General features: G+C 42.8%; 1 protein-coding gene across 7 annotated transcripts in view; it reads left to right on the top strand.

Moving 5' to 3' along the window:
* The window catches only part of ATXN1 (ataxin 1), a 156,742-nt gene that overhangs the window by 7,166 nt on the left and 126,812 nt on the right, over positions 1-22,764 (top strand). Inside the window, exon 1 of one of the 7 annotated variants that reach the window (XM_054164114.1) lies at positions 16,754-16,769. The exons of the other annotated variants lie outside the window; for them this stretch is intronic. The gene's annotated coding sequence lies outside the window, so the exon portion shown is untranslated. Of the gene's footprint in view, positions 1-16,753; positions 16,770-22,764 lie in introns of those variants that run through there. 7 annotated transcript variants of the gene reach the window in all.

Below are 22,764 nucleotides of genomic sequence, written 5' to 3'. Positions count from 1 at the left end.
CATCGCATTGTTCTGAAAACCATAAGAATTAAACAGTAGAAAAATCTGGTTTCTTAGGTGAAGGTTGACTGGACTGTAACATCAGTCAAATTCAGGTCTGTGCTGAGTGTGCAAACCTGCTTTTTCCCTGTCTTTGAGGTTGATTTTTTTTAACCATTTTAAAAACCAATACTAACCACAAAGCAGGAGATTGCTACAGAGCTCCAGATAGGTCCCAGGTCTCTTGACACCTGTGGCAGCAGGTCTGAGTCACAGATGGCACAAAGCAGTGAAGCCTAATACTCTCAGTATTCAAAAGCACACCTACGCAGGAGTTGAATTTCAGGTGCCTCTTTTAGCTCTGTTCCCCCCCCCCCCCAGCCCCCTTCCAATCTAACAAAATGTAAGAGTCATTCTTAGAATTTTGTAGAGAAAATTTTCTCAGCATTTGTAGCTTTAAAGGATTGACATCACTTAGAGATCAGAAAATAGCGCTGTCAGTCTTACTTTGACGGCATTCCATTCTCTGCTCCCAAAACCTGATGAATAACAATGGATGAGTCAAAGATTTCTTGGAATTTTCTTTCTTCACCCACCCCCCACCCCCTTTTTTTTTTTACTCTCCCTCTTTTCCAACTCCATTACCACTTTTACCATGGAGGGCATTTCTCCGAAGGGTGTCTATGTGCAGAACTGCAGTATTTTAAATTCAGAACAAATTTGAGTTGTGTCAGGTGACAAAAATTGTTGTATACCTCCGTGCATTTAGTTAGCATTATGTGAGCTGTTTTGAGGAATACACAGTAAAAGGTGGGAGGTGTTTGATAGAGAGGTGTTGCATCTCTGCTTCAGCAGCACTGAGATTTCCCTCTCACGCCATTTCATTATGTTGTGGTGAGTGTTTGCTTAATTATTTTCTGTGTTTTATCAGCTGTGCTGAGGGAAGTTGCCTGACAAAACAAATTATCAGTGGAATTGGGAGACTTGGACCAGCTTGAGGCACTTGTTGGACCACAGCATCCTTCTGTCTTTGCCTTGGTTTTCTGTGCGTAGAACAAGGATTACATCTCTTCCGTATTTTAGCAGTGTGCTGAGAGCAGAAATACTGAAGGACAGAGAGAATTGTGTGGTACTACTGTTACCTAAGTGATGTGGTATGTTTAAGATAAGCAATGTTGTCAGCTGTTCTTGGCAGAGTCACTGAGTTACAATGAGTAAAATTTTTAACTCTAAGTATTGGGGGGGTTTAAATTGCAGAAGTGGTCTGTATCAGGCATACTCTGACATGTCTTAATTCATGAAATACCACGTTGTGAAAAGAAATCTGCAGTGGGAACAGTTTAAAATGATTGTGTTATTTTTCTTCAATAAGTGGCTTGTATTTCACTCAAAATTGCACCCCCCCCAAACAACAACAACAAAAAAGTAATGCCAGTGTCCCCTTAAGAGCAGCTGTGTCAAATTTGAAGAATGATTTGAATTCAGTCACTAAAGTGTGAAATGGAGGGATTTTAGTTCTGCTTTAAATTATGCATCTCACATTAACCTTAGCTGCAGAGTCGCTGCTTACGCCCCCGTAATGACACATTATTGGTACTAATGGCTTCTTTGTGACTTGAGGTACAAACAGACATCCTAGACAGAAACATTTCAGCTTTGAACTAAATAAGACACACAGCATGCATTTCCACCTTCAGTTTCTAATGCTCTCCTGGTGGCTGGTGTTCATGAGCTGTTCTTTCTAGCTTCCATGTACTGCTTCTGCTCCTGGCTGGTGAGGGCAGCTCATTGAAAACCTGCTTCTCAAACTGGGAGGAGCAGGAGAGCAATGAATTTAGAGTGAGCATGGAGATCAACCAGAAGCTGAGCATTGCAGGGAACCAGGACAAAGACTGGGATGTGGGCAGTGGAGGGAAGGAAGAACTTCCAGCAGCTGATAATCTCTGGAGGAAAAGGACCCAAAATGGTGAGGGAAATGGAGAAGAGATGCCAGGACTTAAGGAGGAAATTGCTAAATAAGGGAGGGGTGAGATTAATAAATAAGCCGTGGTGGCTTGTTAACCCTTTATTTTCCCTGCTGACATGAAAAGGGGCTGTATTTTTTGAACTCTGTGGACTGAAGACTTTCTTCTGAAACGCATGAAACTCCATGTCTTCCCAGAATTGCACTCATGGGTTTTGAAGCTTTGTCTCTGCTCCTGATGCCTCTCCAGGGTTGAGAGGCATAGTTACTACCTCCATGAAGCTACAGGGTGGGCTATGAATGGGAATGGCATAGCCTAGACAGCTGAATGCAGAAGGTGCACGGAGTTTTATGTCTTGTTGTAAAAGGAGGAGTGGCTTGGCAAGGCAGGCCTGGAATTTAGATCATGGCTTCTCTTCACAGAGATACTCTCTAGCTCATTATTTATCCTTGTTTTCTCAGTGAGATGCCAAAATGTGGGATATTGGCTGCCTCCCCTTTGAAGCAACAGCTCTAGGAATTTGATTGTTGGCCATGGCTGAAGTGATAGTGAGGTACTCCTGCCTCATGGTTGTGTTGTGTGGTCTGTTACAGGTGGAGTGATGTTGTGTGACTTTCTGTGTGAGTCTGCTCTCAGCAGAGAGTACTGGAGAGCAAGTTACCTTGCAGTATTCTGGATGCAAAGCAGGACAGCATTTGAGTATGTAAACCCAAATACAAAAAAGTCTTGAGATCCCTCATTTGTATTCCTCAAAGGAACCATCTTCCTGAACATGGGAGCTGAGACTTAGAAAAGAAAGGGGGTGGGGGGGTGAGGGTTGGGGAGAGGAATCAATAAGCTGTATATCACGTTTAGCAATGCATTAGAGAGATTTGTGTGAGTAATTGAAACACCATTTAGGATTGCCACAGCAATCTTTTCTGTTCCTTTTTGTTGATTGAGGAATGTACTGGTTTCTTCCATTAATTTAGAGTAGGTATCCTAAACATGGTTGCAAATTAGCAAGGCTCTGCTTTATGTTAATAAGCTGTTGAGAGCACTAATGGAATGAAAAGAGGGCCGAATTAAGTAATAATAGTCTGAAAAAATGGAGGCCTAAACCATATATCTAGTATTTTGCATCAAATAGGCTTGTAAAATATTAGAGCCTTTGTTTGTCCTACATGTTAATTAAAAAAGATAATCTTCATTTGACATTCATTATGAATAGCCTAATAATACATAGGAAAAAATAACAGTGGAAAATAAAGGCATCAAACTGTCTCAGATTTGTCATTGTATTTGTAGTTAAACTGAAGCTGACTGTAATCAGTGGAAATGTGTTGTGTGAATTGGAAGGCAGAAGTTCACTCTTAAAGAGACAACAGTTCTTCTAAAACCATGCCTGGAAAAAAAACCAAGCAAACAAAAAAAACCCCAACAAAAAACCCCCAAAACAACCAAACCAACCCACCTCTGAAACTGAGGTATGAAAAACATAAGGGCGCTCTAAGAGACCTGAAGTAGGAATTGTGTTCATTTCACATTCATGTACACAAAATCTCTTCATCTAAATCTCTTTTTTTTTTCTTTATTATTATTTCTTTATTGTTTCTTACTATGCTGTTTTATGAGTATACTAGAGTATATGTTAAATATGAACACTTAGAAATTGTTAGGTCAGTGTTGGTATCATCTTTTTTCGGGGCCATGTTCCTCTGTTTTCCAGCCACAATGGACAGTTTGTTTTAACACTTGAATTAGTGTCATGTGTTCTCTTTGGGACTATTGTTTTTAAACCATGCTTGGCATCTGTGTTTTCATATGTATTTTTGGGCCCAGTTTTGGATGCAAAAATATAATGACTGGTACTGAGTGATGCTTAGTCTGCTGAGTTGTGTTATCTTCTCAGTGTTTGTGACATGTCATGGCTGGTGGTGTGCATTGACCTTCTCATCTTACTGGGTGCTCTTGAGTTTATTTGTGACTGTACACATTATTAACATCACAGGAGTTGTAATTGGTGACAAAAAGGAACATAAAATACACTGGGTGCTCAGGATGGGTTTACTTTTTGTATTTTATTGTTTAGATTAGATATGTTGTGAGTTTGGTGCATTTCATGGTGGTTGGTTTTTTCCCCATGTGTTTTGGTTTTTTGTGGTGTTTGTGGTTGTTTTTTTCTTTGTGATTGATGAACAATGGAAGGGAAGCAGTGCTGTCAGTCAAGGCTTCTGCTCATCCCCATGAGCCTTGTACTGATAGCAGTGCATACTTCTTACCTAGTGTTTTTCCAAGGCCTTATTCCTTGTAGTGTCTAGGAGGTCCTCTGCATGTGTTCCATCCCAAAATGATACAATTTTTGGAGCAGGGGTTGGGAAAAAAACGCATTCATTGCTTATGCTGATGGGCTGCCCTCACCAGCCTCTGTTGGGAGGCAAGAGATGTACCATAAGAGGCATGTGTTTCTGCCTACCAGCTAGTGATGTCCAGACTTTACTGGAGAGAAGGAGTTGATCTGGCTATGGACACAGCCACTCACTAGTCTAGGTTTTACTTCTTGTTCTAGGGAACAGTTACTGCTCCAGGCTTAATTTGAGGTGCCTTGCTCTGTTGCCATAATGCAAAGTGAGCTACAGAAACTGTCTGCTGCACAGGAGGATCATAGAATCATGAATCATAGAGTGTTTTGGGTTGGAAGTGAGCTTAAAGATCATCTAGTTCCAACTCCCCTGCCATGGGCAGGAACATCTCCTCCTAGACCAGGTTGCTCAAGGCCCCATGCAGCCTGGCTTTGTAGAATAGCTGTCTCGGTCTGGAAAGCGCTGTACGAAATTGTTCCACTTGCTGTTGCTACCTTAACACTTACGGTGACTATAAATGAAGGGTATTGAAGTGGGGGGGGGGGAGGGGGAACATATTATTTCAGTTGGTTTGCTTTGTGCATATTTGACAGCCCTCTGTGTATAGTCAGTTACATAATTTCCAGGATAGTCAGATTTCTCTTTATTTGTGTGGCTCATTCTCTTAGCAATAGGGAAAGAAAATACATTAAGGATCAGAAAGTATGGCCAGAAAAAATTGTTGGCAATCTCAAGAAGAGATCTAAGTTTGTGGAACTGCTTTTGACTCATCTTCCAAAAGCAGCTCTGTCCCGGAGTAACAGTGTCCTTTTGGGCTTCATTTCAGGATGATATGACTGTACTTAGACAGGAATTATGAGGATCGATAGCAAGCCCAACATCCTTTGTTTTCATGGCAGGCTCACTGATTGCTGCCGGAGTAATAATAGCACACAGGTCAGCATAAGCACCAGGAGCACTGAGCGTGGATTTTTGTCTCCATGTAGTATGTGTTTAGGGTTACGTGGTCTGTTGTAGTGGCTTTGTACCCATACTCCATTGGGGAAGGCTTTTTCCTTGTTCACATTTACACCTCTCTCTCTTGCCTTCTTGCTTCCACTGTGACTTGGGGCTGGGCTTTTCAGTGGTGTTGTGAGAACACGGAGCAGGGAGAAGATGATAAGATAAGAGAATGCATAATTTCCACATACCAGTGTTTCATGAGGTGCATGTTTGCTGTGAATCTGCTTAGGAACTAGTACAGAGTAAAATTTTTCTCTGACAGTGTGCCAGGTGTCCTTATGTGCTGGGGCTGTGGTGGAGCTGGGCAAGGGGTTCCTTTTCCTCAAGAGAAGGCTCCATACTTTCACTGTGTTCAGCAGCCTGACATGGTAGCGAGTCCATCACCTGTATGTGTGTAGGACTACTTTTTTTTTTTAATTTCATCTGACTTCTTCAGTTAATTGAAGCTCTGTGACTTTTTAACCTGCTGTCCATAGGCTGTTGTTTTACAAGCTCATTAAGGTGGTCAGGGTGGTGAAGGCAGCGCTCCTGCCACCGCCTTCCCCCTGCCCCCCCGCCGTGAGTACTCATTAGATGGCTTCCTTGTGCTGACATAAGCGTTGTGTAGTCATGCTCTGAGCCAGGTCTGGGAAAGGAGCCAAGTAAAAAATAATCCCTTAAAAAAATAAAAGAGATCTTTTCAGCAAGATCTGTTCCCAGATCTATCTCACCGCTGCTCTCACACCAGCCTGGAAAGCGTGAGGGCTTGTACTGGTCCATGGAGAGGTGGGAATGAGTACTTAGGATGAGGTGGTTGGGAATGGGACTCAGTATCTTGTGAGCATGCTGCCTGTCTTTCCTCGAGTCCATCAGCCCAGTTGCACTTCCAGTAACTTGCAAAGCTGAGAGGTGGGTTTTAGCTGAATTTGCCTGAAATCTCAGTGATATGTGGTGGCTGGTAGACAGACCCAATCAGCTCTCCCCAGCAATACAATGATGTTAGCAGGGGCTCAGTTGCTAACTTTGTCAGGCCTCCTCTTGAGGTGCCATCCCTGTTTGGGTTGAATTGAGCTTATTTTGGGGGCATCAGCTGTTAAACAGCTGACAGGAAGGGAGAGTAAAGTGATCTCTGGAGACGGCTGTTCATGTCAAGGGGCAGGAGCAGTTTCTCTCCTGGGTCCTGGCTGCTGCAGTGGGCTGCACCCCTAGTTGTTAGCTTAGGAGGAATTTACTTTTTTTGTGTTGGTTTTATATTTTTCATTCTCTCTAGGGATCAATATTTATAGAAGTTGGGAAAGCTGGGAGGTAAGACTCCTTTCAGGTTTCGAGTGGCCTATTACATAACCCTGAAGTCAAACAGATCTTTCTTGCTCCACCTCAACACAGTTTGTCTTGAAGATCTTGTGAAATCTTTATGCCTTGCTGGGTCCAGCTTTCATCCCTGTGAGACTGTGCTGCTTTTTGGCCCGTGTGCCTGGATTTCACCAGCCCAGCCTGCCCTGTTGCATGAGCAACCCTGCTCCACACCACTGGTGAGGAGCTAATATGAAGACACACACTGTGGTTTCCTGCTGTTTTGCTTTGTAACCAGTCCACTGGTAAATATAGCTTGTGTGTGATTATAAATTCATTCTCTCATATGGGCAGTTGTTGTGCAATAATTATGTAGAAATTACAACTGAGGATTGTTGTGGATGAGGGGGTTCATTTATTTATTTATTTTTGTCTGACATGCCTTGCAGCAGGAAGAGTAGGCTTTGGTATCTGCCCTAACTAAGAACAGGGTCACAGGCGGTTGTCAGGATTCATCGTGGGCACAGGCACTATCTCAGAGGCTGTTGGCTTTTATGTGGTTCCCTTTGCATGGCTGCAAGGGCACTGCAAAGCAGATGGGGAGGTACGTTTTCATTCTTTCTTTACTCTGTGGGCAGCCATAGAATCATGGAATTGTTTCAGTTGGAAAAGACCTCTAAGATCATTGAGGTCAGCTGTCAACCTAAGACCACCATGACCATTAAACCATGTCCGTAAGTGCCATGTCCACACAGTTCTTGAACGCTTCCAGGGAAGGTGACTCCACCACCTCCCTGGGCAGCATATTCCAATACCTGAATACTCCTTCAATAAGAAATTGTTCCTAATACCTAATCTAAATCCCCCTGGCACAATTCAAAGCCATTTTGTCTTATTCTGTCACTTGTTACTTGGGAGAAGAGACTGCCCCCACCTCACTGCAACCTCCTTTCAGGTGGTTACAGAGAAAAATGAGGTCTCTGCTCAGCTGCTTCTTCAGTCTAAACAATCTCACTTCCCTCAGCCAGTCCTCATGAGACCTGTTCTCTAGACCCTTCACCAGCTTTGTTGCCCTTCTCTGGACGTGTTGTCCCTCCTTGCAGGTTTGGTACTGTACATGTGTTTATTCTGAAATGAACCCCTTCTGTCTCTTTGGAGGTGTCAGTGGTACCGTTCCTGAAGCCATTGTTTCTCTGGCTGTTTCAGTCCTGCTCTCTGAGCAGGAGGGTCTTCTGAGTCCTGCTGCCTGGCCAAGGCTGTGCTCAGGTCTGCTCCATGGAGATCTGCCCTTCAGATGAGATCCCTCCTGTGGGTTCCTCCCTCTGTTTAGATGAGGAGTTAAAATAATGGAAGGGGTTTTGTTATATCCACCCCCCCAGTCCTTTATTTTAAATTCCAGTCAAGCAGATACAGAACAACACTGCCTGTCCCTGCTGAGTTCTCATTTTCCTCCCACCCCTGCTTTCATTTTACATTAGCCTCTGTGCTGTGCTTGCAGGCCATATGTGTCCTTTGAACTCTGAAGAAGCTGTGCCAAAAGGAAGCCTTCCTCCCCTCCTCCCCTCCTCGCCTTGTGGAGTCACTCTTACATAGTTGCAATTAGTTTGCAGCGCGGAGCAACCCAGAAGTGTTAAGTTCATGGGTGAGTGTCCGCAGATTTCCAGAGAGCTCCGGAAACACTTGCACTTGGTCTTTGCTTTTTGCTCTTTAAACCTTCAGCAGCTCTTTGAGTCCAAACCAGTCACTCCTGCTCTGAGAGGTGTTCATAACCCACATTTGCCTACCTCACCCCTGGCAAGGCATGGGGACAGCTGGAGAGGCTGGCAGGGTGCCGTGTCTCTGGCAGAGCCATGTTTGGAGGAAGGCGGAGCTGCCCGTCACTGCGTTACGGTGCTTGACAGAATCAAGATAGGGGAATAAGCAGCTTCCTGAGCATGCTGTAGTAGGATGAGCCCTTCAGCTGTGTTCTCAGGGAGAGGCAGGCTGATGAGAGTGGGAAAGGTGAATCTCATCCTGTTAAACAGAAAGCAAGGAAATTACTTCTTGTCATCACGAGCTGCCCAGGAGGCTGGCATCAGATGAGTGCTCAGCCAGAGATGGGATCCATGTCATCTTAGGCTTCAATTTACAAGGGGAATGTCCTCTGTGGAGAAGAGTGACAGGTGTCTTGTGGGTCCCTTCCCCTTCAGCCTCTGAGAAGTGTCTTGTGCCTTAAGCCAGGTTTCTGTCCTCAATTCTCAAAGGAGTTTTAAATGGGGAGAAATAGGAGTATTAATTAGCACCTCATTAAGTACTTGTAGTCAAGTATGGTAATTTTCTCAAAAGGATAATGTATTAGATGAACAAAAATACTCTCCATTAAAAAATGAATACAAAGTCGTTTTGAACCACAAAGATCATTGTAGATTTCTGAACTATTAATGTGATTAAAGCAAAATTTATTTACTAAATTAAAAAGACCCTGTTAGCCTAACTTGTTGATCTCTAATTAATTATTCTCAAGTCTAGTACTTTAGGATTTGAACCATATCTTCAGGGACAGGAAATAATCTTTTCCCCACTTCAATTTTTGGCTTGTAATTACTAGGTTTGAGTTCCGAGTGTGGCAATTTTCCTATTTAAATGTTATTTATTTATATATTCTTTCTGTCCTTTTCTGATGCCTTCAAAATTGCCCACAATGAAAGGTGAGACCCAGACAGGTAGAGTGGTGATCAGAAATGATATGAAGATTTTCTTTGGGGGTTTTGATTAATGTAACCTTCTGATTTCAAGATTTGGAGCTGAAAAGTGACATTGAGAAAGATATTTTCCTTTTGTATGTTACATGGTATTGGTTGTGTCTGCCAGAATCATGCAGGCTTCCTTCAGTTGCTTTGTATGACTTTGCATAAGTTAAATTATTTTTTTCCACATGTAGTTTGCCCCTTAGGTTAGTTGTGGATTGGTCATTTTCTTAGCTCTCTACTAAGCTGCTTCACATTCAAATACTTAATGAGATTTGCTCTGTGTGTTGTGGAAGACAGTTGAGTAAATGGCTGGAGCTGGAGACAAAACCCAGATCCACGGGTTTGTTGTAACTGTTTGTTGTAACAACTGTTTGTTGTTGCTGATGCAGTTCATTTATTTGTTTAGTAAAGATATAACCAACACTCGTGAAAGCTCATAAAACAGAGCACACACCGGGTTTACATCAGCCTATTTAAAAAAATTGTGATTTTGTGGCATTACAAATTGAGGTACTTAGTCACCAGTATCATCACAAACATTGCAAGTGTTTTATTCCCACTTGCTTGGCATGTTCTCTTGGTAGAGACATCTACAGGGCAGATATCTAGCACTTGAGTCTCCCCAAACACTTGTTTCTTGTAACAGGTCTGCAGTAATGATTTCAAGAATGCCAGCAGGCAGTTCTCAAGATTTACTGGTTTACTATTTTCTATGGTTTAGGTACCTGAGAATCTAAGGACCTCTTGAAAACATGATTAGAAGTTGTCCGGCAGACTATAATGTACTGTCCAGGAGTTCGGGTATCACGCCATGCTCTCATGGGTGCCTTCTGAGCTCCTAGGCTGCTTGTTGATGAGGACTATCAAATTTCTTTCATCACGAGACACATCTCTAAGTATTCTCTGTGTCTAAGCAGGCAGCCTTTGCATCTAATTCTCCACCCTTGCATTTTCCTTTCAGCTTTGCTCTTGTCCTGTTGCAGCTTCGCTAAACTTATGCAGTTGGGGTGATAGCTACAGCCTTCTGGTGACAGACTGCCTTGACTACCCCGGGTGATTCTGCTTTTGGCAGGGAGGCTGGACTTGATCTCTGGAGGTCCCTTCCAACATGCTGTGATTCTGTGATTTCTGTTGTATCTAATGGTGCTTTTCTCAGAAGAGCCATTAGACACTGTACCTCCATTAGACACCTCATTCAGGCAATGTATGGGCGAGAAAGACATTTTGCTTGTGTTTATGATGCTCACAGAGCCTGCAGTGGCTGAATGATTGCCTTTTGAAGGTTTTGAGGCATCTGTCCTTTTGTTTGAGAAGATGGTAGTGGCCAGAGTTTCTTGGTGGTGTATGAAATGGCTACAGTAGATAGCTCCAGCGTTCAAGGAGCTGCTGTGTGTGTGGAGATGTGTCGGTGCTTCTGGACATTTATGTGAGTTCTGTTGTTTACCATACAAAGTGCCTCCCAAGATGAATGGTCTGTGCTGCCATAATGTTCCAATCTATGACTAATAGTCTTTTCTGGACCTAGATGAGACCAGCTCTATCAGTTGACTTACCTTGAAAATCCTCTTCCTGCAAATGATCTCATTTTCAAAACCACCTTCTAAGGTTACAACTCTGATGTAAGCACCCAACTGGCTGCAGTTGTGCCTGCACTGCAGCTTCTGTAATGACACCCCCAGGTGTAGCCACATAGATGTGCCTGTGCAGAATCCATCTTGCATAGCTCCTAGCCTGCCTTCCCTTGTTGTTTGTGTTGTCCCCATCTCTCGCAGAGGACACCACAAGTTTGGTTTGTGGTTTTTTTTTTTTAATTGAGATATTGCTGCTATAAATCTGAAAAAATTGTGAGGGCATGACAAAGAGTAGATCTGAGTGATGGTGCTGTTAACTTCTCCTTCATATTTCTCTGGAATTCTAGCTGTCATCATCCCTTAATACAAATAGGTTATTTGCAAGGAGCTGTGTTTGAACGAGCAAATTATTGTGCCCGTGTGTGAGACTAACTGCACCAGAGAATAAAGAGCCATGCAGCACTTAGGATGATAAAATAATTTCAGGTCATGTCTTCTTTTTCTTTGTGTCATTTTTCTTTTATTATTGGCGCTAAAATGGCTCTTGCAGCGCAAGCGAAAAAACCAGACTGAACCTCCTGGTTTTTGTTGGGCTCCCAGCTGGAAACCCCTCCCTCGATTTTCCATTGATAAAAGTGTCACAAAGGGAATCTAGAGCAGAGGAATAGGCGGAAATAGAACAATACAAAGTCTTGGACTTGAATCATAAAAAGAGTTAACCAATGCAGATACAGTACTGGACGAGCTGCTGCTGCTTTCATGGCTGGGTTCATTTAACTGTGGTCTTAGCATTCGTGGTTGCCCTCAAAGCCATGTAACAAATCAGCTATTTATTGTCTTTTTACTGTGGAGGCTCGTTAACAGGATATTGCAGGGCATTTTCTTCTCTCCCTTTCTACAGACTGCTTTTTCTGACCTTCAAGAATTCAGTGACACAACAGGAGCCAAAAAAACCTCACAGACAAGAATGCTTTTAGTGTTAATTTATAAAATACATCTTTCACCGATAAAATAAAGGTATGACATTTATAGAGCCCGGATAAGGAACACAGCTGTCAAGGCCCAGGTCTCCTACTGTTAAAATTAAGGGCTGCTGATTTCAGTGAGAGAAGAAGCAGGCCTGTGAGATGCACAGGTCTAACGTGCACTCACGTGTTCCTGGGATACTCGGAAAGCTTGCAGGAAGATTTTGCAAGTATTGAGATGTAACTTCTTAGGACTTGTTTCAGGTAAGCTAATGAGGGTATTTAGTGCTCCTTCAGAGTGTTTGGAGGGAGAAGATTACGTGGCTTAGATGCATTGGATGGTAAGTTAACGCTTTTTGCTCTGGATTTCCCAGCATCGTGTCATCAAAACAGCAGCTTCTCTTTGCTGCTATGTTTGACCTCTGTGTCACAGTAGAATAATTGATAGGTATTTGCTGCAGTATCTGTGTGGTCACCTCCCCATCTCGTGTTGTAGATGTCTGCATGTGATGGGAGTAAGAAAGGTGCTTGAAAGCACCTCACCTGTGGATGACAGTTGGTATACATCTTGTCATGCTGGGTGCTGCAGGGAACATGATGGTCTATGACTCAAAAAGCTGGATGCTGAGTGAGGCAGTGTTCTGCTTTCTGTAGCCTTGGTGGGAGCAGCAGGTGCTCAGCACCCCAGATCAGTGCATTATGCAGACCTTTTAGTTCTCTTGAGTTTTACTGTGAAGCACTGTGGCTGCCCTCTTGGCATGCATTCGCGTATGAGAGCGTGAGTACTGCTCTTGTCTTTCTCTCCTGTTCTACTCCCCTCTTTTTCCCCTCTTTACCTTTTCCTGTCTGTCTTAAATTTGTGAAAATGCCACAGACCCCCACACACCAAAGCTTGTTTCCTTATTCTGACAGTTTATTGTGATGGGGTAGCAAGAAGACTCACAACTATTGGAAGTATGGGATGATGGTATGGCAGGCATCTATTATGTAAAGAGCAATTACATGTGGTGTGATTGGCCTGGCCATATGTTACTGCAAGGACAGAAAGGAAAAATGTGAGACAGAAAATGTTCAAGAAGAAAGACTACAAGTAGTGTTTGGTTATAGTGGGCATTTCCAGTATCTTCTCCTGACCCTATAAATCACAGGGTTTGTATTTTCTGCTGGTTTTTTTCCTCATTAAATTTTTATTGGGCCATCTTTCCTTTGAACAACAACAACAACAAAAAAGGGAGATGCAAGAGGCAAAAATACTTCTAGCTGAAAAACAATGAGTAAGAATAAATCATGATACTCTACCTTAATAATGCTACTGAAAAGTTGCTTTCCAGTGGAACAGACTGAAACCTAGGAGAAGTAACTGATTGCATTAAATGATTCGATTAGTCTAGTATTTTGACTCTGCAGGAGTGTTTTGTTCTTGTCAATACAGGAACATAACAGTTGGTAAAGTTGGGTTTCTGACTGCTGCTGCTCTGCCCAGCATGCTGTTTCAATGCAGGAGGGATGGATGATCCTGCTATTTCCATGCAGAGAGATGGATGACCATGCTATTTCCACGCTCTTCGTGGTTATGACTTATTCATCATAGTGAAACTACAGAAGCAAAATGTGTCTTTGCCCAGGATCTGTACTCTGTGTATGAGTAAATATGACAACATAGACCATTTATTTTGATTACTAATTTTTTATGATTTGCAGTAACCACATGCAGGTATCATATGCAGCAGGGGAAAACACCAAAAGCCAATTCTTACTAGATACTAAATGGGATAATAGTTGGAGAGTGATTAAAGATAAAGCTACCCTGAATTGTTCTCAATTGACTCTGATTTGGAAAAGGCAGGTTATCGTGACCTTCCAGTATTTGAAGGGGGTCTACAAGAAAGCTGGTGAAGGACTTTTTAGGGTGTTGGGTAGTGGTAGGAGTAAAGGGGAATGCATCCAAGCTAAAGGAGGAGTAATTAGATTAGGTGTTAGGAAGAAGTTCTTCACCATCAGGGTGGTGAGATACTGAAACAGCTTGTCCAGGGAGGTGGTGGAAGTCCCATCCCTGGAAGTTTTTAAGGCCAGGCTTGTTGTGGCTCTGGGCAACCTGATGTAGTGGAGCGTGTTCCTACCGATGGCAGGGGGTTTGGAACTAGATGATCCTTGGGGTCCCTTCCAACCCTGACAATTCTGTGATTTGTAATAGTGGGCAAAGCATCCACTGAATGTTTTGGTTTAAGAAAGGGCTGCCAGACATTGAAGGGAGGTGAAGCAGTGTTAACTTTTTCATACTCTTGGTGCCGGAGAAGCAGAATAAAGAGAGGGGTAACATTCTGAGGGTGGCTTTTTTTCCCCTGTTACATAAAAATTAAGATGTTTATCAGAAATTGTGGCAATTCAGTTGATTGTTACATTTTGAACAATTATAAGAGTAATAGGATGAAAGCAGCTAAGCAGTACTTACAGTTATAGCTACAGTAACTAAGAGATACCCATGTTCTGTTACTTGAGTGCAGCATTCACTGTGTGCCTGAAAGGCTGTGGCATCTTAAAGAGGCAGAGGAGGCAAGTTGTCCTCTTTAATCTGATTGCCCACCTGCCTCTTTTGATAAGGCTTGTGCATGTTATTCATCCAAGAGGCCGATTCCACTCTTTTCCTTTCCAGAGCAGTTAAAGAGTTTAAGAGAGTAAGCACACATTAAAAATGTATAGATATAAAAGAAATTAAGTATCAGTGTGAGAGCAAAATGGAACTGTTGAGTTTGTATTCCTTGTAGTCCACCAAAACCCATGGGGGTCATGCACAGATTACTTGAAAGATAATTTCCCTTACACTTTTTGTCAGGTTTCTTAGTATTGTGAGCCACATAAGTGTCTTCCTTTCAGTGATGTCTCAAAAAATTTAATGAAGCTGGAGGTGGGGGGATTCAGGCTGGACATGAGGAGGAAATTCTTCACCATGAGAGTGGTGAAGCCCTGGAATGGGTTGTCCAGGGAGGTGGTTGAGGCCCTGTCCCTTGAGGTGTTGAAGACCAGGCTGGATGAGGCTCTGGCCAGCCTAATCTAGTGTGGGGTGTCCCTGCCCATGGCAGGGGGGTTGGAACTAGATGATCCTTGTGGTCCCTTCCAACCCTGACTGATTCTATGATACAAAAAAAACCACCCCAACCCAGATTCCTTTTCTTTGCAGATATGATTGAATTTTATTCATTGGAAGGATTACAACACACAAAGAGTTTTACCTTTAAAGTACTGGCATAGCAGCCATTTGTAAGGAATGTGTTTATGCTTTGGAAAGAGATCACTTGGTGCTGGTGTTAGTCAAATCAGGGTTGAAGTCATGGAAATCTTGACTTTTCACTCACTTCATGAATCCTGGCAATTCAGCATGTATGGCAGGCGTCTCGCTCCTTGCAGTTTCCAAATGTAAACAGATGGTGTGCTCAGGAACACCAGGACTTCAAAAGATATTATTAATACTATTTTTTTTTAAATCTCCCATGTCTTAGAAACGAAAGGAACAGGTGTATGGCTGCTATAAATGGTCATATTCCCCCCAAGTAAAGTTGTGCCAACAGAGGCAGGATGGGAATTTGTCCTCCTGGCCACACTTTTTAAAGAAAATGCTGGAAACGGCTTGTATAGTTGTCCCTGTATGTGTGTTTGTACTGATCTTGTACCCTGTCTCTGTGGCAAAAGGTGTTCCCTGGTCATCTTTTTATTTTTATTTTTTCCAGGTGACCAAGCATTATCTTTTCATTAGGTCTCATCTTCTTCCTCTTCTTTAAACTGCCGTTATTTCCATCTTTTCCTTTTTTCAGTTTGGAATATGAAAGTCACTTCTCTCACTGCTACATAAAGGATGTCTTTATTCCTCTCCTCTTCTGCTCATCTGTAGCCTTCCCTCTGGGTTCCCACATCCTGAGGAAGAGCCTGAACTGAAGCTCAGGTTAGGTCCTTATTCACACAGCATGAAAAGCCCAGCAAAGCAGGACAGCTCTATGGGCTGAAAAGTGTTAGTTACTAGTGGGGGAAAAGTTTGTGCAGGTTGTGCAAGGAGTTACTGTGTGATAGGACAGATGCTTTGCAAATCCTGCCCTGCAGGCTCACAGTGGACATCCCGGTGGGTAATGTTGCACCAAATTGGATGAGCCTTTCCCATTTCAAATGTCAAATTTGTGCTGCTTAATTTGCAATGAGAATGTAATGTGATAGTAAAATTGTTCTGTGAAGGGTCATACTCTTGTTTTACGGTCGGTTTGTGAGACTTAGACAGAAGAAAATGATCAAAAACACTTGATGCTCATTATTTATTAATTGCGTTCTGGCAGAGCCTTTCTACATTCTGGCTTTTTGTTAGTTTCTTTGTTTACAAACAACAAAAAAAGGAAAGCACAGTTCACAAAAACAAGAAAGGAGAAATTTGTTAACAAAGATTTCTGACAATGAAGAAGTGGCATTTGGGGGCATTTGGAGTCGAGGTCCTTTGGAATACAGAGGGTGACTTGGCATTGCAGCATCAACCTTTCTGAGTGTTGCTCCTGAAAGAGAAAAATACTTTAGAGCACAGCAGACCATAAATCTTCGATACAGGCATGCTGAGTTACCAGAAAATATTTATCCTAGTAAGTTCTGTGGTGGGGATATTTTAAGTGTGTGTACTTTGCTGCTCATAGGGATTTATTTCCTTTAAAAAAAATTAAATCAAACTAACAAGATGTTGCAAGTGTTTCTTTCATTTGCTGTACCTGTTCCTTGTTTCTGGATGAATTCAAGTAGAGAACAGGACACTGAAATAACTCTTATCTTTACTAGCTGTTGTTTCTCGACTTAAAAAGTCCCAAAGCTGCTTAAGAGCTCAGCCTTTTGTTTTGCAGTGGGCAGACCCTTTCATTGATACCATGGCCTGTATGGAGCTGTGTTGAAGCCTGAGGTGTGAAGTTTACACTGAAGAAAGGTCTGAGGACTTCAGCTGCTGTTTTTATTGCTATTATTTTTTCTCGGGGATTTAAAATTAACAAAATATTGATGATTTTTCACAGAATAGCTAAAACCACATTTTTGATCAGAGTAACCCTTTTCCCCAAATTTTCAGGCTTGATCCAGATCCTGAAGCTATCTTTATATCTCAATAAATTAGTAACAACAGTGGTAGTAGCAGCAGAAGTAAATTTAACACAAAGCTACATGTTTATGTGTTTGCTCTGTTTCTCCAAAATGGCTGAATGTTTTTTTGCTGAAACTTTCCCACAAAAGATCAGGCAGATGTTAGCATGAATGATTTTAATTAAAATATTTGCTAGAGTTCTAAAATACTAAACTCAAGGCTTTTGAGAGAGAGGGTTGACTGGTCATAAGTGTCATGTTGCTATGAGAATCACCTTCTTCAGGCTGCTGGTCTAAAGGTGGAAGCAGCTGCAGCACTATATACCCTGTCCTTGAGATAAGCTCTATCTCCACCTTCCACTTTCCTCTGCTGCTGTTCTGTGGAGTGATATAAAAAATGGATCCTGCAGATCATTCTTTCCAGGTCACTTAGATCTGCGTTGTTTCAGTCTCTTTTGCTCTGGCCTTTTCTTCGTGACTTGAGCCCCTGGGGTTCTTCAGCACCTTCCTTCCTCAAAAAATGAGAAGGGCTTTTCTTGGACTACATCAAAACTAGTGAGCCTTCTGCTTTCCAGGTTATGAGTCAGGGTCCTGTGCCTGGTTGTCTCAAGGCCACCTCTGGAGCAAACCTGATCTGCTCACCTCTCATTGCAGGGTTTCCATGGGGAGGGAGCTCCTGTGTGGATGTTGAAGGAACAGCAGTAAGTCCCAGCCAGGCCTCGCAGCTGGGGCAACCAGGACCTGGGAGGGGTCAGTGTACCCATGTCTGTGCACCACTTTGTTGATTTTTGACAGCATAACCAGTCAGGATACAGAAAATGTTTCCTCATCTAGGTCTCCTGACGAGAAAAAATGAGGGCTTCAATTTCAGGCTCTGCCTATACAGCATGTCTAAGAAGTCGGTCACGGCAGGAGTATTGAAAGCACTTGCAGGCGTGCATGATCCCAGCTTACCCTGGCTGTGAGCTGACTCCTTGAAACACTGCTGAAAATCCCTCTCTCTGCTCTATCTTTTCTAGTTGAAGCGGGGAGTAATATTTGCATACCTCACTGTTGTTCAGGCTAAATTAATATTTGTAGAGCACTCTGTGTTCCCCGTATTGAAAGGACTACATGAACGCTGCTGTTTCTAGGCAGTTCAATTCTATTCTTGAATGTTGTAAATGTGCTTAACCAGGACAGACAAGATTCACTGCATTTGTTTAGAAAGCCCTGTCAGTCCCTTGCTCTGTGTGAGTGCTGCTTTTTTTTTTTTACATAAGAGTTGTGTTTATAATGAAGCAGAAACTCTTGTCTTAGAAGAGTTTGCTTGCAAAGATTGGGTTTTGTGTTTGTTTGCCACTTGTTATTCTGGCTGCCACTGCCTTGCATACTGGAGGGGGAATACGTGGGGGTTTTAGGGTCTTACCCTGCTTATAGAAACCTTCCAGTGCATGCATAAATCCTCTAGCAAGGGTTTTTTCTTAAGCTGAGAACATAAATAGAATAGATAATTGTCTGGTAAAGCTGATTGGTATTCCTTAAATCTTGATCTCATCCCTTGCTCTATTCACACATCATCTGCACAGAAGATATTTCTGCTGTCTTCTGAACTCTGTTTCACACAGTCCAGGGAGATGTTAAAAAACAATAATTTTATAAATCGTTGCAAAACCAAATTAGAGCATTAAATGAAGTCCAAGGGAAAAATTCAGTCTGGGGGAAAAAAAAGGAAATAATTCAAGCTCTTAAACATTCTTCTGCTCATAGATTGTAAAAAAAAAATTACAAATCTGAAGCATGTGAAAGAGGGTGATCTCTCCAAAGGTGTTACGTGCAGAGAATCTGCTGGATTTGAGAGCATCAGGAAAAACAGAAGCAGCCATGGCATCAGTGCCTTTGCACAGCTAGCATCATGCAAGAGCAGTGCAGCACGGTCTCGTGCAGGAAAACCTGGGACTGTAGATCTTAACAGCCGGGATTCTGCTTGTCGTGTCACGCTGCCCTAAATCTTGAGCAGCTCCATTGAAACAGAGGGAATTACTCCAGATTTATGCCAGTTTTGATGAAAAGAGGCTTTCTGATGAATGGATCCGGGCAGCCACTCGCCAGGTGGAAGGGAAAGAAGTGACTCAGCGTTCGGCAGTTGCTGCTGATGGCTGGCTTTTGCCAGACACAATCACAGATTTCCTTCTCCCCTCCACTCCCCCTTCCTCTTCTCCCTGCCCCCCTCCATTTTTTCCTGGGTGAGTGGCTCCTTTGTGCACCCCGCAGAAAAGAGGACTTAATTTGTGGTGGAAGAAGGGATGCGGGGGGAGGAATGGACCAGCCTGACTCCTTGATGTGAGCAAGGATTTTGTGGAGCGCCAGACCACCCCTGCTAGGAGCAATCAGCCCTGCATTTCAGAGCATTCAATATTGACTGCTGTTTCTTACCCCCAAGAGATAAATGTTTGTAGGAGAGAATTTGTAAGGAGCTGTGCAGCTGGCCCTGTATTTCTGTCTGTACAGTAATAACCTGACTAAAGCCAGTGACGGCAGCTCCTCCTGCGGGTGCACACATGGGAGCAAAATGTGTAGCAGCGCAGTAAGGTGCAGCCAGCTGCTGCCTGAGCAGCTTCTTGCTTTCCCCCCACCATCCGCCGCTTGCTCTCCCTCCCCAGAAAACTCACCTTCTCTGAGCCAGCAGCAGCGGCTGTTATCTACACCTAAAAAAAGGCAAAGGAAAGGAGAGAAAAACCCCACAGTTAGATTCTAGGGCCACGTGCTGGTTGGGGTTTATTTTGGAGTACCCAGCAAGGGGACTCCAAGTTTGGAAATGGTGTTAAATTGTTGCAATGAAAAACAGGATTTAAAAACTCTAAATGGGGAAGACAATAGCTTACTGTAGATCTTGGAAAAACATGGGCTGATGAACTGAAGCTCCCTGAACGTTTCAGCCCATCTGTCTTGTTAGTTTCTGTGTCTTAATCATGGATTTCATGAAGTGTCTAATTTTCTTTTTTTAGCTTTCTGTCTTCCTCTTGTACAAAAGTTAAAGCAGGGAAATCATCTGAGCTGGATTTACTTTGCATCCGAGAGAAAAGCAGTCTATAAAAAGAAGTGTGTGGTGTGTGTGCTGGGAAACCAAGTTTGGCTGCTTTGGGTTTGAGGGGCAAGATTTTCCCACTCTCACTTCTGCTGCTGTGATGCTTATTGTGACAGCTGAGGAGTGCAAGTATAGGCAAGTACCCATACAGTGTATTTAATTGTCTGGATCTGGTCCGTGGCTGTCTAAACAGTGTGGACTGAAATGCAGGCTCCACTGAAGTCACCAGCAAAATTCTCTTGCTCTCCCTCCCACTGCTGCCACTGTAACTGGCAGCTGTCGAGGCATACTGGCAAGTCCATGCTCCCTCTTGCACCTCAGGAAATCTGCAACGCTTCTTCAGAAGCACAGAATTATTTCCTATTCCTTTCTGTGGGGGGAAAAGCACAAACCAACCAAGAGAAATGTCTCCCCAAAAGTCAGAGCATTTTAATCACCCCTCAGGAGGGTTGTGTGTCTCTGAGTTCTTTCTGTGTGAATCCATCACACAGAGTACACTCGTTTTTTAGCAGCAGTGGAAATTTTTGCCAACCCCCATCACAGATAAGGTCACGTATATTTGCAGTGTGTACTATGCATAAGATACTGATTGACATTAATTAGGAGTAGGTGGTGTGAAAGTGTAAAAATAGAATTCCTTTCTATCAGGTTTACTATTAGAAGTGAAGCACACGGTGTGACAGTGCGTGTGAGCATGTACATGTGAGTGCATGTGGAGTGAGGGTATCTACTCAGCATTTAGAACACAGTGGGAGTGAAGCCTTACAGGTCCGAGCTTGCAGCCTTTTTTTTTTTTTGTGAGCTATTCAGTGAAATGTCCTTCAGAATTGTTTCTTTTCAATTCCAAGTTCAAAATGCTATGCCTCAAAACTTCTCACAGATTGCAACTTGTGTCAGTTTAACTTTGTGCCGTTACGGAGATCAGAGGGACAAAGCTTTCACTGAATTTCAGCAGAAGGAGCATTTTGAAATTAAATGGATCACTATTTAGCAAGCTGGTGTTGCTCCAGTTGGTGATACTTATTAATTCCTTCTCTGTGTGTTTACTGAGAGTTAGAAGCAATAAATAAATTCCACTGTGTTAATGGTTTGTGGAGTGTGTTGTCAGATGTGGCTGGCTTTCTCTTACGAAATAAATGGACAACCATCTGGGCCACTTTAAAAACCTATTTGTTGGCTCTTAACTGCATTATGGTATCTGAGCTCCAGGACTATTGCTTATGAAATTTCTTCAGTATCTATGTTTTATGGGGGTGGTACTGCTGAGGGTTATCTGTGGAGCTTTTAATAGCTGTCTCTCTATCCATCTGCTCTACCTGACTTTTTATCTGCTATACGAGAAAGTTCAAGAACAGACACCTATCTCAGCCTAATTTACCCGTCACTGAACTGAGTGACAATGACTGAAGACTTCTTCCTCAAGGGTTGAGGCCTTTCCATGCCAAACTGCTAGTTTGTCTTTGGTCTTTGTTGATTATAGCTGAAGGACAAATCTCCTCTTTCTGTACCTCCTCTGAAATTGTCTTACTCTAATTTGTGCTTATTATAGTGAGCTCTTCTTAGATGGATCCCTTTTTATTGCCCAGTGATTTGATGGAAATAAGTTTTTAGTTTCTAAACAGCAGAATCCTAGCAGAATCTCTCACTGCTGACCAATGGAACATTTGCCAGAGGAAAGGGCGGGAGTGACACCTCAGCTGTCATCCCCAAGCCTGCACGGTGCTGGTAGTACATGCTATGGGCACACTGAGCTGTGACTGCTTGTGTTGTGCCTGTGATTGAGATGCAGAGCTGTTACTTAGGCCTTCTGGTTAAGTATCAGTTTCTAGTGCATTACTAAAAGTAGATTTAATGTACTGGATATTAAGAGATTCTTCTCCTAGAAGGAAGTAACCAGAGCTGAGATGCTGGACTCGCTAACATTTGTAGTGTTGCTTTAGTGTCATAATGTGTCGAAACTGGTTGAAAACCCCCCAAACCCCCCATCTTGCTGATGTTCATCCCTTCCCTTACAGGTTGATATTTTGGATGATGTACCTCTTGTTGCTGAGAGGAAGCACATGGCTTCAGCTGTAAGAGATTGCTGACCATGGAAATGTGGAGATAAGGGTAGTAGCACTGGCAGCTATTTTCCAGCCAGCTTTGGTGTCAAGTGTAGAGTGTGCATGCGATAAAGAGCACTTCACTGGGACAGAAATCCAGAGGATTCTCCAAATCTGTACCAAAGGCCCAGCTTGCATGTGGCTTGTGTGGGGGTGCACATAGGCTTGTAGACAAGATACTTGATGTACTGTCCCCGAGTGTCCATTGGCACACCTGGTTTATGACAGCTTGATACATGTGGATGGGGAAAAGATTTGAATTAACTGTGGAAGCTAAAAAAGTGATTCACAGTCACATAAACACTGAGGTTTCCCCTGCATGAGGCATGATGCTGTAGTTTAGTTAAGGAAACCACAAGGAGGTTGATTTCTGTGTTTCAGTTTTGTTTTATATGTTAGTGTAACAGTTTGCTTGTGCTTGGAAGGGTTAAATGGAGATAAGTTCATGGTTGAAGTTGCAGCCATTTGTGCAGAATGCATGGTGTATCTGGTGTCAAAGAAGTTGCTTGTAATAGTGTATGTGTAGATAGATATGTATTGTAGGCAGTTTCTTTTTTTCCTGACTAATTTTAATGTTACTATCAGTTAATGACAGTTGGGTTTCATGACTGTATTTCCTCGCTGTAAGCCTCAATTCAGGCAAGTGCAAAGGAAGAAGGAAAAAAAAGAGGGGGGAC

Source organism: Dryobates pubescens, chromosome 9 (assembly GCF_014839835.1).
Source record: "Dryobates pubescens isolate bDryPub1 chromosome 9, bDryPub1.pri, whole genome shotgun sequence".
NCBI lineage: Eukaryota > Metazoa > Chordata > Aves > Piciformes > Picidae > Dryobates > Dryobates pubescens.
This window is presented reverse-complemented; position numbering and strand designations above follow the sequence as displayed.